This window comes from Phyllostomus hastatus, unplaced genomic scaffold (genome assembly GCF_019186645.2).
Source record: "Phyllostomus hastatus isolate PE091 unplaced genomic scaffold, TTU_PhHast_1.1 phas_contig_181, whole genome shotgun sequence".
Lineage (NCBI taxonomy): Eukaryota > Metazoa > Chordata > Mammalia > Chiroptera > Phyllostomidae > Phyllostomus > Phyllostomus hastatus.
This window is the reverse complement of record NW_025333683.1, coordinates 150,921-168,030: the sequence shown is the minus strand read 5'-3', so window position 1 is coordinate 168,030 and position 17,110 is coordinate 150,921. Positions and strand designations below refer to the sequence as shown.

The 17,110-nt window shown below is 51.0% G+C and overlaps 1 long non-coding RNA gene and 1 pseudogene across 1 annotated transcript; one reads left to right on the top strand and one right to left on the bottom strand.

Moving 5' to 3' along the window:
- The first annotated feature begins 690 nt into the window (after window positions 1-690).
- LOC123815512 lies at window positions 691-9,994 on the top strand. Its single transcript, XR_006785129.1, has 5 exons — window positions 691-964; window positions 1,307-1,422; window positions 2,827-2,923; window positions 8,015-8,409; window positions 8,635-9,994. It is a non-coding gene; the product is annotated as an uncharacterized LOC123815512 (long non-coding RNA).
- A 2,214-nt stretch (window positions 9,995-12,208) lies between these two features.
- LOC123815505 lies at window positions 12,209-14,185 on the bottom strand (annotated as a pseudogene).
- Between the last annotated feature and the right edge of the window lie 2,925 nt (window positions 14,186-17,110).

Genomic DNA, 17,110 nt, shown 5'->3' with positions numbered 1-17,110 from the left:
TTCTGGGGCTTCTGGGACCTTGTGTGGATGGACTGGCTTCGTGCTTCTGGCCTCCTCTTGTGGCAGGATCTCAGGTTGTAGGTCTGGTCCTCATCTTTCAGTGTATCTGGGCAGTTATTGGTAACCTCCCTCCCTCTCCCCTCCCCCTCCTCTTCCCCTCCCCTCTCCCCTCTCCCTCCTCTTTCATGTTTGTTTTTCTTTAAATTAATGGCTCATGGTTTTACAGACATGGCCCCCAGGTCCCATGCCTGACGGCCATTGCCAAGGTCCAGCTGACCACAGTCCAGTCTCAGACCTCTTCCTTGCACTCTTGAGAGGGCAGAGGCATCTCAGGGTCCTCAGGGGATCGCTGGAAGGCGGCCGGGACAACAGGCATGTTGCTGGTGCTCTGGGCCAGGCGAGCTCCGGGGAGCTGCATGGGGCGCTGGGAGCAGCCAGGGTTCAAGTTGAGAGTTGGGCTGTTCCTGGGACTCCCTCCAGGCTGCTGGGCCAGGCGCTGGGTGGGCTCCGGGCAGCAGGAGTTACAGGGGAAGCTGAGTGGTGGCGCGCTAGTTTGGACACTGAATCGCTGCAGGTGAAGCACTTGCAGCAGGGAGGAAAGGGGAAACACTTCTGGCCCCTGCGCATCCGGTGGTGGCGGGCACCTGTCGCAGCCCGCGAACTTGTACTCGCAGCCAGGCATGTCGCCTGCACAGGGCACTCAGCAGTGTGCGTTCGCAGTACAGTGTGAGGGATGAGGACTAGAAGGAGCTTTGGGGCAGCCTAGAAAAGAAGCCCGGTGGCTCTTGGCGGCAGTGGCGCGGGCCTAGGACCCAGACCTGGTGCAGGAGCACTGGAGCACTGGGGCCAGAGGGCGGGAGGGGAGGATAGCGCAGCATCTGCCTCGGATCCCGTTGTTCACCTCGAAGTTCCGCCCGGATCCTGGTGGCCAGCAGGGGTGTCGATGCACTGGCTACGAGTTCGGGTGAGAGACATCCCGAGCCCACCCAGGCTTGTGGGTGGGTTGGGGCCCCTCTGGGCAGGCCTTCCCCCAGGGCTCCTTGAGCCCCCAGAGACTGCCCTGAGCAGGTCCAGGCGAAGTAATCCCTGCAGGTCACGGGAACCCACTGGCCATGAAGGGTGCACAGCTGGGACTCAGTGAGGTTTCTGGAGGAGGAGAAAGACTCAGGCACTGGGGAGAGGGTGGTGGTGGCTCTCCCCGCCCTCAAGGAGCATTTACACCCAGGAATTAGGCAAATGCCACAAACCCACTGAACCATGCCAATGCCCTGCCCAAACTATTTTTGATGATTATCCATTTGTTCAGGTGTTTGAAAATGATTTTGCATGTGACCAATCTGACCAAACAAGACGAAAAATGAGTGGATGTGGACAATACAAACAGGAAAAATGCCCTACATGAAAGTGGACCAGAGATGGAGGGTAAGCCCAGGGGTGAATCTGAACCTGTGATGTGGGCTGAGTCCCAGGTCATGGGGTTGGAGAACACAGGAGCCAGTCAGGGAAGGTCAGCAGTGCAGTGAGGTGAGACGCCCACAGTCTAACTGTGGAGAAGCTTCTGCAGCAGCAGCCCCAACTCTCCCTGCATGGGAACCACGCCCACACCCTCCACATTCTCAGCAGACTCTTTCCCAAGGGTGCCCACAGTTCCCTCCAGAGCTTCTTGGGCTCACCAGACTCTTCTCCAGGCTCTGCCTCACTGACTTGAGGGTTTGCTGTCCCCTGTGTTCAGCTGCTGGCTGCATTGTGGGGTCTTCTTTGACTGTGCCAAGCTTCACATAGCAGCACCCCAAGGACCACGAGGATTAAGCCAGACACACCCAATCTGATGAGGTTCCCCACTGTGTAGTCTTGGGTGTTTGAGCCTAGACATAGAGGACAAAGAGGTCACAGAGGTCACAGTAATGATAAGTCACCCCAGGATCAATGGATGTCTGTCCAATGCACCTCAGTTGCATTGAATGGATTAACCCTCTGCCCTGAGCCCTATAACTGGGACTTAGGCCTTACTTACCACTCTGGGAGTCTGGCTCACTGTGTGATGGTCCCAGGGTGTTAGCTGCTTCTGTAAATCAATGACACATAGGACATGGGAGAGGAGATGTGGGAATACCTCAGTCCTCTCTTCTCTCATCTCCAGTGAGTCCCTGTCAATAGCCATGCCCATGGCCTCCCTTGAGATGAGCATCTTTGGCCTCTTGTCTGCATGTAATTAACATGCCAAGGTGACATCTGGAGCCTTAGTTTTTTCTTCATGTCAGGAACAAGGGGGAGTAAAGGGTTGGTTCTACATTTTCATTCCTCCACCTCAGCTCCTGCTTTGTGTCTCCAACTTAGGATTATATATTTTCACATCACTTTTGTTTCTCTATCAATCACTTCTTTAGAAAATAAATGATGGAATATATACAATACACTGTGCAACCTTTCTGTGATTAAGGATACCACACTTACCAGACCTAAGCATTTATTGATTTGTATCCTGGATAGTGAGACTGATAAGAAACAAGCAGAAAAGACACATGACAGAATAAAATATTTAGATAAACACTTGGATGAAAATACAGCTATGTAGTGATGTAAAACAGGCTCTGCTACGTTGACAAATGAAATCAGGAAAATCCCTGGAAACTCTGGGAGGGGTAAGGGGGCACAGACAGGAGTTCTGATGGGACGTGTTTTGGAGGATGACCTGACCCAGTTGACCACCTGATGTTCATGGAAAAGGAGCAGAAACACTGCCGTCCTCCCACACCCATGTAATGACAGTAGTCCCCCATGGAGACAGGAGAAGCTCAGAGTGGATTCATGTTCTTTCTCTTACAGGGATTCACTGGTACCTAGGTTGTAAACTGATTGATCTTTTTCAAATCCTGGATTGGATTCTGCTCTGATACATGGGAGAAGCAAGTCCCAGATACAGGTGAGATTTTGTCACTGGGATTCACTTGAAGGGGATTGAGCCCACTCCACTTCAGTTTAGACTCCAAGTGTACCCACACTCCTCCTGACCCATATAAATGAGAGACCCCTTGACTCTGTCTCCCATGTAGGCCTGATTCCACAGGTGTCAGAACTACTCAGGGGCCTAGAATCAGTACCAGGGACAAAGGCAGGAGTGGTTCCTGCTCTATTCTTCCCTCCTGAGCTGGGCATCTTCCCCTTCATCATTTCCTCCCTGCTGATCACATGGGACCCAGTGACCTTCCTGCTGCTTGAGACATGAGGCCCCTTTGTAATCTCCACCTTTTTCTCCAGGACTTTAGGAAACAAGGCCTCCTGGAACTATTTGATATGCTGAAGCATAAAGTGAGAAATAGCAGAAGCCTGGTGGAGTCTGTGTCTCCTCTAGGCTAAGGGGACTCTGCTACCCAACAAACATAAAGTTTGTCCGTGTGGGGGCAGGTCTGCAGACCCCAGCTGCTGCATGACACAGGAACCAGGGGAGGCTGTGGGTGTGCCTGAGCCTTCATGCCTCCTATAGTCCAATAGATGTTCCCCAAATATTGTCCTTTCACACACTTCAGTCTCCTCCCTGCACACACCAGCACTGGATGGACCCTCAGGTGGAGTGAGGCATGGAGAGGGTGGGGGATCCCCCATCTTCTCCATCTCTTTATGGGGTGGGATTCGCCATATTGATGACCTCACTGTTTCATCCTCCTTCCCATCCCAGCCCAGAGCTGTCCTGGGACAGAGTCTGCTCCCTCAATGGGGTGGGGTGGGAGTCCTTCACCTGAGACTAGGAGCTCCAGGGGGTCACTGGGCTGTGACAGCTGGAAGGGGGGGAGCTGTTTGAGCTGTAGCACCTGTAATTCCCATGGTAGCCCGAGGTCACAGGGCTGATGGTGAAGTTGGCCTGAGAGGGGGCAGCTGTGTTATGCAGATGAAGCTGCTGAGGAGGATCCAGGGGCCCCTCCCTGTGCAGGTGGAAGGTGTCAGCCCTGACCTCAGATCCACACTGCAGGGTCACATTTGCTCCCCAGGGCACTGAGGGCCCTGGCTGGGCTGAGAGTGAGGGTTTCCTGTACATTCCTGGGGAGAGGAGGGCTGTGATGTGTAGGGCCACCCCTCTCCCATACCCTTGGCACTGAGTTGAGTGACCATGTCCCTCCCCAGGAAAGTGACCCCTCTCAGCTTCTCTCAGTCCTTCTGAGTGGCATCTTTTATCTCCATGTCCTTCAATCGCCATTCTCCCTCCTCCCTGAAAACTCAGTCCTCTCTGCCTCTGCTCCAGGACCTGAACCAGGACCCCATCACCGCTAAGGTGATGCTGGGCCTGAGCCCTCAGCAGACAGTCAGGACGCGGGGAGGGGCAGGGTTCCTCACCTGCAATCAGGATTTCCAGGGGGGTACTGGAGGTTGACCACACATAAGAGAGGTTGTGTCCACTGTAGCACCTGTAGCAGCCCCCATGGGTGAGGTTCACAGGGCCCAGGGGAAAGTTGGGGTTGTGCTGCCCATGGAGAATCTGGAGGGCTGTTGGCCCCTTTCCTTGGTCAGAGTGAATCTGTCAAAGCCAGGCTCTGAGTGACACTGGAGAGTCAGGTTGTCTCCAGGCAGCAGCAGGGGGCCTAGCTGGGCTGAGAGGGAGGGTTCCCTGTACACACCTGGGGAGAAGGTCATTGTCACCCAGGGACACACACACACACTGCCCACTGGGGCTGCAGGGAGAGCTCTTATTTGTCCCTCCCTAAGTCTGCTTTCTGTGGTTCTGTCCCCAAAAAACCCCTGTCACTGAGCCTCGCACCCCCCAGGACTTTACCACACATTGGGTTAGATAAGATATTTGGGACACAGGAAAGAACTGAAGCAAGTGTGGGTCACCTCACCTGTGACCTCGAGGTGCAGAGGGTCACTGGGCTGTGACCACACATTGGGGTAGAAGCTGGAGGAACCATAGCATCTGTAGGCCCCCCCATGGGAGGAACTCACAGGGCTCACAGAGAAGATGGCCACCCACCACCACCTCCCAGCATAGTACTTCAATTCTGATTTCCTGTGTTGGGGCAGCTCAGCTCCTCCCTCCTTCAGCAGGTGGAAAGTGTCCCATGTGAGCTGTGAGCTGTACAAGAGGGACAAGTTCCCTCCGGAGTTCATCACAGGACCTTGCTGGGCTGAGAGGGAGGGTGCACTGTACACTCCTGAGAGAGAAGGAGGATGAGTTAAAGGGGATCATCACCCCCACCTTCCCCAGGTGTGGGCTGCAAGGGGTGTGGCCCCTCTAAAGTCTCACTCTGTTCCCTTCATCCTCTGAGGAGGAGCCTGCAGTTGGGAGGAGACCTGGATTCCCCCCTTACCTGTCACCACCAGGAGCAGGGGCTCACTCCTCTCAGACAGCATGCTCCCAGTGCTGTATACAACCTGGTACAGACCTGTGTGCTGTGAGCTCATGGAATGAATGAGGAAGCCAGTCTTGTTGCTGAAAGCCTGTGGGATGCTCCATTCCAAGGGCTGAGAGCTCTCTCTCTATACAGAATATAGGCATTTGCCTTCAGAGACCCCTGACACCAGATGGTCACAGGGCTCCCCTCTCTGACCCTGGGACCTGGGTCAGCCCAAATGGAGGGTTTGGGGAGAACTGCTGGAAAACAATCAGACCTGCAGGGTCAGGGGTGTCCTTGTCCCCTCAGTTTCCCCATCTGTCACTCCAAGGCTCCTCCCACACTGGTCACCATCAGCCCAGACCCACTGTGTGTCCCCCTGCTGCCCAGAGGCATCTTTGTACTAAAGCAAGATGTCTGGGGGAGGACTCACCTGCCTGGACCTGGTCCCATGGGCTCCAACACAGCCCTGGAAGAGAGTCCCTGTGAGACCCACACATGGAATCTCTAGGCTTGGTCTGGAGCCCTGAGCGCTGGGGTCAGAGTTGGGGCTGAGCCAATATCTCTTGCCTAAAATTTCTGCTTCCATGGAGCCTCCTGGGTCCTGTACTTGGGAGACAAGGAGACCCATCCCTTGGAGGGTCTTTTTTCCCCAAACTCACTGAGACAGAGAATAGCAATGAAGGCCAGTGTCATGACGTGTCTTCCAGGGTCTACAGTGGTGCAGGGGATTGACAATGTCCACAGGGTCCAGCAGGACAAATGGACACACGAGGTTGACAAGGTCAGGGTTCTGTATGAACAGTCACAGTTTTCTCCTGAGCCAAACCACCCTCCCTGAAGGGTGGTCAAGGAGATAGCAGGTTCTGGGACCTTTCAGACCAGACCCAAGTCTCAGCACACCCCACACATACTGCCTCCTCCTGATGCGATGCCCAAGTCCAGAAGGTGACACCTGTCCCAAAATGAGAGCAGAGGATGCTGGGCAGGACTCAGGAAGTGCCCAGTTCCTGTTTTAGTTGTGACTCTGCCTTTTTTGGAACCCCCCTAAGCTTGGGCAATTCACTTCCTTTTTCTGAGAAGGTAAATGGAAAGTTTCTTTGTCCATTCTCCATCCCTGCATCCAACTGATGTTTCCTGAGCAGGTGCCCAGTACAGCCACAAAGTTCCTTGGGGAAGGTGACCGATCCCTCCCCTTGACACATGCAGTGCTGGTTAGTGACATCAGACAGTACAAATATGTAGGAAATGGATGATGTGGGTGTTGTTTTGGTAAGTTTCAGAGAAGGAAAAAATGGAGCACAGAGACTTCATACGGATGGGCATCACAGAGTGTGGGGACCTGCAGATGAGGAAGGGACCAGGACACACTAGGGGTCAGCACAGGGGGTTGAGAGGACCCTCAACCAGGAAGAGGGTGATTATTCTAGGAGCTGTGAGTCACCAGGCTGTGCTGGGCCCTGGTCACACAGGGCTTCTGCTCCCTGCAAGGACTCCTGGGTTTGATCTTTGAGGTAATGGAACACTTTTCAGTAAAGGAATGTATGAGTAGTTGCTACTTTGAGAAGATGACATTCTGTGGGAATTGGCTGTAGGAGTAAGGAATGGATGATGAACTGTGATAAAACTCCAGCCCTAATCTAACACCAAGGTAACGAGCTCATCAGTACTCTCTGTGGTTTATGACAATTAATCATGCAACCCAACGCAAATCCCATAGCACAAGTATGTTTGAAGCTGAGTGAGAAGAGCAGGAACATTTCTATGTCATTTTCTCAGTCTAGGAGTTGTGCAGAGAGTGTGGTCTGTTTCAATGGGCTCAGGGAGTGCCCATGACAAGGCCAGTGTGGCCATGACCTAGGTGTGTGAGGCTGGGGAGGGGAGGTGGGCGCTGGGAATGGTCTGCTTTGTAGGGACCAGTTGTCTCTGCTTGGGATGGAGAGGTTAGCTCAGCCTCATGTCCAACAACATAGAGCATTAGATGGGGCTGCTTGGATGTGCTGGAGTGAGGTGGAGACCTGTGGAAAGACTGCACAGGGAGGGTCCATGACAAGTAAGTTCATGTGCATGGGAGTGAAACCCCTTAGCTGGGAGTGAGGGTCCACAGTGAGGCCAGAGAGGAGGCTGATGGGGTCATATCCACATGATTTCCTGGGTCTTCATGTGAACGTGACTGTGGAGGGGAACTGGGTGACAGAAGGAAGGTTGCAGAGTCAGAGCTGGGTGTGTTCATCGTGTGGAGGGGGGAGCTGAGGGCATGTGTGTACTCTGCCTGGCTGGCCTGGGGAGCCAATGGGGTTGTCTCCAGACTGACCATCCACTGAGGGACACAGGGATGGGGATAGGATTACAACATGGTCACCTGACCCACTGCAAGAGCCACCCACTCTCCTGGCTGGGTGTGTGGTTTGGTCTCTCCCTCTCACTTCCTCTCTCTGACTTCCTCATCTCTGTGAGCAGGAGAACTTCTTTCCATCCCTCCCATCCAGGCCGCTGAGCATGTCTGCCTCCTCACTGCCCTTCTCTGTGAGGGGTAACCCTGCTTCTGACACTTGTCACTCTGTCTTTATGTGCTGGGCAAAAACACCAGTGACAGACAATTCACAGGTTTTAATCTAAGACAAGGGAAAACATTATTGACAATCTATTCTGAGCCAGTCCCTTCCCCTCTCCCTTTTTCCTCACTGCAGACAAGGGTGGCAGCTCAGCTCTCACGAGTGTTGTGAGGATCAGCAGAGCCTGAGACATGAAGAGGCTCCATCTGTGTCATTTCTGGGCCTGATTAAGAGATGGGCTTGAGAGACTTGTGGAAGGAAGGGCTACTCAGAAGCCGAAAAGGAATCCCTTAAGCCCTCAGCAGGCATCAGAAGCTACAGGGCATCCTTGGTTGACGGTACATGAGCCCAGACTGAGAGGAGACAGGAAGAGCGCTGCTTGTCCTGGATCCTGGACTCACCACACTCAGGAGTGAGGGTGGTAATCCCACTAGAGGCTGAGCCTGAGCACTGGGCACTGAGGACATCTGGGGCCCGGTGTGAGTCCTGCCTCCCATGAGACTGCCTGGAGACATGGGGCCACTTCTAAGGTAAAAATGAACCACAGGAACCCTGGTAATTTAGTTACATTTGTTTTTAATGACAAGAGTTCCTGTAACATAGAAGTTAGCATTTTAAAATATAGAATTCACTGGAATGTAGTCAATACACAATGTCTAAACCACAATTTTATCTGGTTTTAATAACAATATTGTATAATCCAACCCCCAAATACTCACAAAGTGATTTATCTCTCCTCTTTCTTTCCTTGTCAGCCCGACAAGCCCACCTGACTTCTGTCTCTGTGAGTTTCCTCCCCCTGGATGCTTCATACGAACGCAGTCACAGAAAACGTGATCTTTTCTCTCTGGCTTCTGTCACTTAGCTGCAGAATGTTGATGTTCATTCACTCTGTTGCTGGTGTCAGGACTTTGTTTTTATGGCTTAAAAAACCCTCTTGGGTTATGAAGACACTAGATTTGTTTATATGAGTGGGATCCAGCATGAAGTGGTGTGTAGATGTGAACCCAAACCAGCCTCATGTAATAGTGGTGAGAACAGAAGGACAGTTAAGGGGAGTCAGTGAGGATGAGGAGGGACAGCCCCACAGTGGGAGGGAGGAGGCGTCTCCACAGCAACACAGCTCACATTTTCTGTCCCCAAACCTCATGTGCCACCTCTGCTTCCCTGGACACATCAGCAGAAAGTTTTTCTACCTGTGGTCCAGCTGTCCCTCATCACCTCCTGGGTCATCAGATGGGCTCCATGGCTCCCCCCACTCTGAACGGTGCCCTGTCCCCTCTGTGTTCATGTCCTGGCTGCAGCCTGAGCCATTCTCTCGCTGTCCCAAGCCTGAAACAGCAGCACCCCGAGGACCACCAGGACCAATCCAGCCATGAACATGTGGACCAGGTCTCCACTGTGTAGTTTTGGGTTTGGGAGGTTGCAAAATGTGGAGACAGAGGTCAGCATGGTCAGGCAGCAAACTCCTGGACTCTGGTGTCCCCCCAGGCTCTCCCCTCCCCTTGATGTCAGTGTCACTGGGATGTCTGAATCCAGCTCTGGCTCCCAGCTGCCATGACGAGAGTGACCTGTGCCCAAGAGCTCAGGATCAGTGAAAAAATGGTCTCAGTTCAGGAACAATTTAGAGCTGTGCGTTCTGTGTTGAGTGTGAGACTAAAGACCCAGAAGCTTAGTGTTGTGTAGCTGAGAGATCCCATGTTTTCCACCTGTGGGGGCCCAGGTCCATGGAGGAGGGGTGGTGTCGAGGGCTCCTGAGTGGCAGGTGCACAAAGGGGTGAAAGTCTGGGGCAGGTCTCCTTCACCCCACTCTCTGGGGTCTGCTGTTTAATCGTCACCTGGAAATTTTCATCTGTTCATTGTTTTATTAATTCATTTTATATGATGACAAAACTACCATGGGAGATATAATTACTAGATTAGATATATGTGCATGTGGATGAATATTTGTAGATATATACATTTAATATCAATATACAAGTAAATGCAGAGTAGGGCAAAAGTAGGCTTACAGTTGTGAATTCATGAAACACAGAATTATTTACTGTGTTATATGTATTAATTCTTGCATTATTTTTTGTGCAACTTTAATCCTACTTTGGCCCATACCTTGTATATGTAAATTTTATAGATAATATTATAAAATACTTTATAAAATGCATGTGTATATATAGTTACACATATATCCACTTTTACATGAATACTAAATTATATATCATCATCTTTATCTACATATATTTGTGTGGTACCGATAAATATTGCTGTGTGTGGGGACAGAGAGAGAGACTTGAAATGAACGGTTGATAAGGAGGCAGATCCCCAGAAGGGTCTAGTCTGGCCTTCAACACGGAATAACAACTCCTGTGTGGGATGTAGGGAGGGGCCATAGGAGACGGGGGACTGGGACTCAAGGCCTTGGAACATGGGGTCAGAGGTCAGGTCAGGGGCCCAGAAGGGGCAAGCACCATCTCTCCTCCCTTTGGACGAACTCTAGGAAGTGTGGCAACATTTCATGGATGGACAGATAATCATGTGAATTCTACTCCAAAACATAACCTCCACGCACTGCTTATCAAAGTTCCTAACCAGGGAGTCCCCAGTGGACGTTCCAAACTTTAGGAACAGAGAAATTGTACCAAGTTGTCATACTTTGCAAGCATCAAAACTAGGACATTATGGAAATCTCCTTCCCCATTTTGATACAGAAAACAAGATACTAACAAATGACTCACTTATATTCTAACCTCAAAGATCCATGACAAAATTCTAAATATCGGCTCATACAATATGGAAAATGAACACAGACAATAAGTGTTATTCATTTGCATTATTATCCAATGGTTAAAAGCAGGAGGCCTTTGCAATGTGTCCCATGTAGTTATAAATCAGAAAGCAAGATAATTTTTAGGAGATGTGTATCTGTCCGTAAAAACAAAACAAAACATTCCTAATGAAATAAAAAAACATATTGGAATATTAAGGTCGATAGTGCATTCAGTATAAAATGCAAACATCTTAATCAGTTTGACTTGAAATAATTTGGGCTATGAAGAAAACTGTTTTTCAGAGGAAAAGCTGTGGAATATTTTACTTGGTCTTTTTATCATGTGGGGTCTGGAGTGAGAAAAACAGGTGTGCAGTCTGAAAAAAGTTGATTTACCTTTTATTCATCATTATTATAATTTTCTCAGTGTATCAGTGAGATCAATTGAAAAACAATACAAAGGGAGGGGATTTTAGGAAACTATACTGGTTATGAAATAAACATGCCCAAACCAATAGCTTTCCTACATGTACTTACTACTATTTAGACTGTATAAAGGAATCAAACAGCTTACTCACAAATTACATTAGATGTGCAGTTCTGAAAGTCATCTATAAGTTTACTTTGATAGATATTTGCAAATATCTATCAAAGTGCTTCTTAAGTTCATTAAAACCTCATTTGAAATGATGTAATACAAAGATTTAATAGTACCAAGAAGTAATTCTGCAACAAATGTCTGAATTTAGTCTTCCCTATGAAAATAGAAATAGCATTATAGACATTTGAAGGTTGACTGCATACAATGTAAATTAAACTGTTCCTCTGTATACTGACACACAGCCCAGAAGTCCTCAGAAAAGAGCAGGAACGGACAAGGGCCCCCAGAACCACAGAGCAAACAGGGGAGCCCTCAGTGTAGGTGGGAGCCCCCAGCTCCTCTTGAGCCTGGCACAGCCCCTCCTTACTCTCAGGTGAGCCCTGAGTGCTGGAACGTCGAGGGCAGCCCAGGGGCCTGCAGAGCTGGGTCCCAGGACTGTGGAGAAGCTGTTCTCTATGGAAGAGGGTCCAGTGAGGCCTGGACCCCCAGGAGCTCAGACTCTGAGATGAAGATGCAGGAGGTGAATGGGGGAGGGGATCTGTCCTCTCTGCTCAGTCTAATCACCTTTCTCCTCACTTCTCACACATCCCAATCCACCCTCCTGCTTTTTCTCTCTGCTGAGATGCAGAACAGGGGCTGGGGTGGGAGGCCCTGTCTGTTTCCACCTCTCAGCGGCTGGACCCCACTCTGTGGAACCTCCTGCACTCCTCATTTATTTCTGTCTCCAAATCTCCTAGGGACAAGGCTCTGAGCTGAGTGAGCACAGAGAAGACAGGGTCAGAGGCTTCTCACCTGAGACCAGGAGCTCCAGGGGTCACTGGGCTCTGACACCAGGTAGGAGGAGGTGCTGTGGTTTGTGCTGTAGCACCTGTAGGTCCCCCCATGGGCTGAGGTCACAGGACCCATGGAAAACTCTGCCTGGTGCTGCTGAGCTCTGGACTGTGATCTGAGATGCCCAGGGAGATCAGTTGCCCCCTTCTTGGACAGGAGGAAAGTGTCCCTCCAGGTCCGACTGACACAGCAGGGTCACCTTCTCTCCTGAGGCCACCATGGGACTTAGCTGCACTGAGAGGGAGGGTCTGTCAGGGAGCCATCCTGGAGAGAGGCAAATGGGTAGGGGGCTGGTGGCTACCTAGTTCTGTCCTAAGAGTCACCATGCCCCTTTTGGAGGACCCTCCTCTCTGTCTGTCTCTGTTTTCTCTAAGTTTCTCCTTCCTCCTCCCTGCAGATCCCACACCCCTTGTTCTGTCCATCACCACCTGAGATCCCCAGCAGAGCCTGAGCAGACTCTGGGTCCCTGACTGAGCCTGCTGGCTCCTCACTTGCCACCAGGAAGTCCAGGGGTCACTGGAGACTGACAGGTTTTGTCTACCACAGCACCTATATTGGCCCCCATGGGAGCTGCTCACAGTACCAATTGGGGAAGTCGGCCTGAGAGAGCCCAGCCTGGGGCTGCAAGATAGAGCTCTGGGGGAGGTCCTGTCCCTGCTCCTTGGACAGAGCGAATCTGTCATAGCTGATGTCAGAGCAACACTGGAGGGTCAGGCTCTGTCCAGAGGCCACTATGGAGCCCTGCTGGGTCAGGAGGGAGGGCTTCCCTGAGCCACATGTAGGGACCAGACAGGAGTGACAGGGCTGCTTCTCCCATGAACCCTCCTCCTGGCCTGGTGCCCAGGTCCCACTGTCTCTCCCTCTGTGTCTCTGGCCCAGAAGCCTCTGTGCACCCCTCATAGTACCTCCAACATGGGGATCCCATTCCTGCAAAGACCCCAGTCACCTGTCTGGTACCTCTATCCATGGATGGGACAATAATGAGACATACCTGAGACAAGAAGCTCCAGAGCATCACTGGGGTGAGACCACACCTGAAGATTCTTCCTGTTATATCCATAGCATCTGAATGTCCAACTTTCACTGGGGGTCACTGGACCCACAAGGAACAGGGCCTGGACCTGCCCACTGGGTTGTCACTGTGAGTTCAGGGCCCAGGAGAGCCTGTCTTCTTCTTCCTTAGTCAGAATAAACCTGTCAAATCCCTGCCATGAGCCACACTGGAGGGTCACGTTCCCTCCTGAGGTCACCACAGGGCTGGGCAGGGCTGAGAGCCTGGGTTTGATGTAGACTTTTAGGAGAGGAGCGGACAGCATGTTAAATGGGGTCACACCTCCCTCATGACACCCAGGGCTGGGCTTTGAAAGGGAGAACCTCAAATTTTGCGAGAGCATTCCCCTTTCTGAGGGCAGAGCTTGAGTCTGAAGCCCCTCAGTGTCTTCTCACCTGCCACCACCAGCTCCAGGGGGTCACTGTGCTCTGACCAGACACTTTGGCTGAGATAAAAACAGTAATGTCTCCATGCAGTGTGCTCTGTCATGTGTGTGATGGAGAACTTGGCCTTGTTCCCAGGATCCAGTATCTTCTGTGTGTCCCAGGGTGCTGGGTTTCCCTCTTTATACAAATGGAACTCCTGGGCCTGCAGGGTCACTTGACACTAGAGGGTCACATTGCTCTCCTAGGGGATCACAGGACCTGGCTCAGCCCAAAAATTGGGTGTGGGGAGGGTCCCTGGAAGGAAACAGAGTCTGGGTCACCAAATATTCTGCATTTCCATTCCCCAGCTCTCAGCCCCAGCATCCATCCTGATGTCCCCCAGCCATTAACACAGAACTTCTGATCTCCATCCCCTGCTGCCTCATGTGCAAGCCCCTAGTCCTTTATGTGGAGACAGTCCTGGGACCCCTGGGGACAGACTCACCTGCCTGCACTGGGGTCCTGAGGCCCACATTCAGCCCTGCAAGAGTCCCTGTGAGAGATTTGCCCTGAATCCTGAGCAGAACCTTCCTTCCCAGGAGCCTCCTGAGTCCTGGGGTCCTGACAGAGCAGGGCTTCCCCTCCCCCCTCACATCTCACCAAGGCAAAGCAGAGCCATGAGGCTGGGGGGCATGGTGCCTCCTCTGAACCTGACTGTGTAGAAGGAAGAGACCAAGGAGTCCTCAGGGTAGACAGACTCACAGGGTGTGGTCACTGGGAGGCTGGCCATTCCTATCTCAGGGTTGTCATGTCAGCAGCCCCTCAGGAAGAGGAACAGTAACTTCCCACGTGTCTGGCTTTCATTTTCATGACAAGGGAAGTTATAAACCCTGAAACTCCTAAGATGCCCCTTACAGGTGTGGTGGGCCAGGGCAAGTTCTTCCAGGTCAGGGCCTCCCCCAAGGGTTTCCCCTCACCCTCTGCCCAGTCATCAGCCCTTCCATGTGTTCCCCACCCGATGGACAGTGGTCATCCAGACCATGAAGATGCTTCAGGAAGATGCTACAGAGCTCAGCTCAGCAGAGACACGGTCTCTTCCTCACTGTGCAGTTCAGGCGAGTGTCACTGTGACAATGAGCACAAAGGACAGACACAGAGAAATAAGGAAAGGAAACACATCCTTTCTTCTAGCCCCAGAGTGTGGTTTTTTCTCATCCCTGCCACCCTCACTGAATTGTCATTTTTCTTAGCAACAGTGTCCACCCACCTTCCTGGGGACAAACCGCTGAGTGATCCCTGTCCCCTCAGTGCCCCTTGTTTCCTGGTTCAAGTTCCCTCCTTGTGCTGTGGTCCTCCCTTAGAAATTCAGGGGACATTGATTGGGACTAGGCTCTGATTTTTACTCTTAACAAATATTTATTGGAATACCCACCATCAAATGCCTGAGTGATCTGTGTGGTAACATCCTGTCTCTGCCTCAGTTTCCTCATAGGACTATCTTGTCCCAAATCCCAGCTCTCAATGGGGCTGTGCATCAGTGGTGCTGGTTCAAGGGGGAGAGACTTCCATTTCCAGACCAGGTGAAGAGGTGAGTAGGCTGGGACATGAGAGGACCAAGGTGTCTAGGGTCCAGGGCAGGATTGTAGTACTTGCTCAAGACCTTGTCTACTCTGAATAGCAAGCAAAGCTGCTCACAACAGCTCTAATGTATGTAGGCACAGACACATATGGGAAAGAGAAATGAAAGTTCTCCAAATGGAGAAGGTACCACAGTGGAGAATAGAGACTGAAACTGAGTGACCGTCGTGCTCTGGACTGTCCATGGGTCATAGGGATATGATTCCCTCCCCCTGAGTAAAAATAAAGGGACCCCAGGTCCTCACAGGAAGGGGATGAGGATGCAGGTGAAGGGTGGAAGTGTGATCCCTGCCCCGTGTTTCTGTGTGCACTCTGGGATGTCTCTGCCCACTTACCCAAGTTCATGGTCAGCAGTGAGCAGTCTCCTCTGTGTGTCCTGAAACAGATTGAGTCCAGTACATCAGCCATGGGTGTCTGTCCCATGTGTGTGTGTGTGTGAGGCTCCCATGGACCAGCCCTGGTGGGCAGAATACTGAGGAGGTGCTGAGTCTGAGAGTGGTCAGCATGGGGCAGGGGTAGCTGCCACAGGCCCTGATCAGCCTGACTCCCAGGAAAGCCCCTGAGAAACTGTGGGAGAGCAGGCGTGTGAGGGGAGAGACTCCTACAAGAGTGGGCAGTGGAGAAATCCTAATGGGGACAGACAGTACTATGGACATCATCTACTGATACTGGGGACTGTCACAGGCAACCATGTAAGGAAATATGAAAGCAAATTAAGATTATCATGTTTAAATACCTTGAAAATAAAGGCAAGATTCAAATTTTGAGCCAAGAATATGAATTGTTTTACAGAGGAATGTTTTGATTAGAATTCTGGGAGTTGAATAATCTGATAGAATGGACACATTAAAATTCTTTCCATCAAGGTTGAGACACAGCTGAAGGTCCAATTATGACAGCAGAGTACAATGTTGAGGAAATTTCCAGGATGCAGCTTAGAGAGACCTGCAGTGGGGAATGAAGGCACTTGGGGACTAGAGTGAGGAGGGCCAATGTTATATCTATGGCATCAGAAGGAAAGAAGTGAGCATGACATTTAGTAACAGCTCCAGAGAACAAAAGCAAACATTTTACAGAGATGAGGAAGACCAGGTAAGTGACAGGGGCATGTATGTAAAAATGAAATCTGAATTTTGTCCTTGTGGTCAATGAAGCAAACAAAGGATGAATTAAAATGAAAAAATCCTATTTTACACCAAATGGTACACATTAAAATGGTTAACATTGTTTTGTGTGAATTTCCACTTTAAAAAATCAAGAAGCACTGGCCAGGGGTCCCAAAGAAAAAGTCCTAACATTATTTTCTATGAAAAATGCAAATTACTATAATAACAAGCTCACTGACACCAGACTTTCTCACAGCAAAGAGTGACACGAGAAGACAGTGGGGACACACCTCCAGGAGCAGATTGTCAGTGAAGGTTGTGCACTGAGCCCCATCAGCTCTGCCATCCCAGTTTCTGAATCCTTCACTCCTGAGATTCCTGAGGATCACTGCTCTGAAGTTGTCTGGAGGTGGTTCTGTGTATTCCTGTTTCTTTCAAACCTTTCTGCTTTGGAACCAAGCCTTCAATCTCCCATGTGGGCTAAAATAAAAGACCATCCTCAGAGCAACTGCACAGCAAGCCCAAGCCAGGGTGTTAGCTGCTCCTGCCCTTTCCTGCTGCCCACAGAAGAGCCAGCCACAGACAGCAGAGAGACCCATTTCCCCTGGCAAGCCTGGTCCTGCTGGGTCCTTGGGCAGCATCCCAGCCTCCTCCATCCCGGGTCTCACTCACTCACCCGGGGCTCCAGGGATCCCCAGCCCAACAAGTAGACAACACTGTCTCTAAGACATGGGAGTTACCAGGGTTCCCCCCTTGACACTCAGTCAGAAAACATTTCTGTTTTGTGAGTTTCCAGGAAAGTTTAGCCTTGTAAGGACCCACAATGAGGGGGAAATGTACATCCATGCTCTTTGCTTTCAGTGATCTTGCAAGGG